This window comes from Tarenaya hassleriana, unplaced genomic scaffold (assembly GCF_000463585.1).
Source record: "Tarenaya hassleriana unplaced genomic scaffold, ASM46358v1 Cleome56, whole genome shotgun sequence".
NCBI classification, from domain to species: domain Eukaryota; kingdom Viridiplantae; phylum Streptophyta; class Magnoliopsida; order Brassicales; family Cleomaceae; genus Tarenaya; species Tarenaya hassleriana.
In genome coordinates this window covers 424,138-426,019 of record NW_010968188.1, presented here as the reverse complement: position 1 = coordinate 426,019, position 1,882 = coordinate 424,138, and the positions used below count along the sequence as shown (strand labels likewise).

The window sequence follows — 1,882 nt, the reverse complement described above, 5'->3', positions numbered from 1 at the left end:
GCAGCAAGTGCATATACCCGTGGTGCTACTCCTCCTCTACGTGGTGGCTGAGGGCGTGGAGGTCTGACTCCCTGCTGACTGGAAGCAGCTACGTCTCCGGTGCACTGGTTAGCGAAGTGGCCAGGTTGACCACAACGGTAACAAGTGTACCCGGTACGGCATGGTCCAACATGATCTCGCCCGCAGCGTGGGCAAGATCTGCGTGGTCCTGCCAGTGCTGGTGGCGGTGGTGCTGCAGGACGAAACGCTGGCGCCTTCCCCTTATCACGGGGTTGTATCACCTGTCTAGAACTCGAGGGGCGAGTGAAGGTAACTCGTCTCATAGGACTCCTCTCTCGGTTCCTCGCTTCTTGCTGCTCTTCATATTATGTCCTCTCCAACTTCGTCAGCTGTGCAATGTACCTACTCAGCGTAGGGTACTCCTGGATCTCAATCCTCCTCCGCAGATATGGGCGTAATCCAGTCACGAACTTCTGGATCTTCAGCCTCTCGGTCGGCACCAGATGTGCCCCATATCGCAGCAAACGGGTGAACTCAGCCTCATACGTAGCTAAAGTGCGATCACCCTGCTCCAAATGGAGGAACTCTACAATACGATGGTCCTGGTCTCCCTTCAAGCAGTATTTGTCTTCAAAGCGTGCTCGAAACTCCTCCCAAGTGAACTGATATCCCGGTACTGCCTCACGAACCACTTCCTCCCACCAGTGAAGAGCTTCTCCAAACACGTGGTGACTCGCGATCTCTGCCCGGTACTGCAGTGGGCATCTGACATAATCCAGATCCCTAGAGATGCGGATCAGCCAATCCTCTGCGATCTCAGGTCTTTGGGTACCCTCAAACCTCGGTGTCCCCATCATCCGAAGTTCTCGTATCAAGGGCAGGTAGTCCACCACAACAGGGGCTAGATGCCCTGGTGGTTTCGGTGGAGGTGGGGATGGAATACCCTCTGGTCTAGCTCCAGCCTGATGTGGCATGTTCATCTGGTACTGACGCCACATCGTATCAAAGAACTGCTGCTGGAACTCTGGTGGTGCATGCTCGGGTGGAGGGGGTTCTTCCCTCACCGGCAAACGGGCAGGTCTACCACGTCTCGGAGGCATCGGTACACTGCATACAAGGGAGAGAAAGTCTCAGTTCTGGTGACTTCAGGATCATGTATAAACACGTTTAAAACCTTTCTTTGAAAATCATTTTAAATCCTAAACAATGTTTTCGTGGGTTTCAAGCAATTCCTTCCCGTGGAAAGAACTGCTCTGATACCACAAGCTGTGACACCCGTAACCCGTCTCCCGCTCACGAGTTGTGCCACATGGACGCTCAATTAATATACTAAAATAGCGGGAATTTAAAACATTTTACTTTATTACACACGCAGCGAAAAACAAATATATGTTTAACAAACCCACGTACGGTAGTATACAGGCCAACATAAAGACGGTGAATCTGATATAACACAAAGTCTAGTCACCGTCCGTACAACCAACATAAGTCCAAAGAAAGAAAAGTACATGATCCAGAGAACTCCTCACGTGTCACCAGTACTCTCGTCCTGCTGCTGCCAAAACTGCTCCGAGCCTGAAACGTTGTATAACAACGTGAAACGTTGCATAACAACGTCCATAAGCTACATGCTTAGTGAGTACTTCGGGTTAGACCCGAAGATCATACTCAAATTACAAATGGCCAAACACAACCAATATTATACACACGATAAATATAGGTGTATACATATATACACGCTACATGCCATCAAACACGGTTCACTCAATGGTACAGGTAATCACTATCATACACACTCAGTCCGAATGACGAGTCATCGGACATAACCGTCAAATCATCTCTATGTGCATCGCACACATAGGATACCGCAAGGATCTGGTGA

The 1,882-nt window shown here is 49.8% G+C and overlaps 1 pseudogene; it reads right to left on the bottom strand.

Annotated features, from left to right (window-relative positions):
• LOC109116023 overlaps positions 1–323 on the bottom strand; it is a 4,779-nt pseudogene extending 4,456 nt beyond the window's left edge.
• Positions 324–1,882: the final 1,559 nt, after the last annotated feature.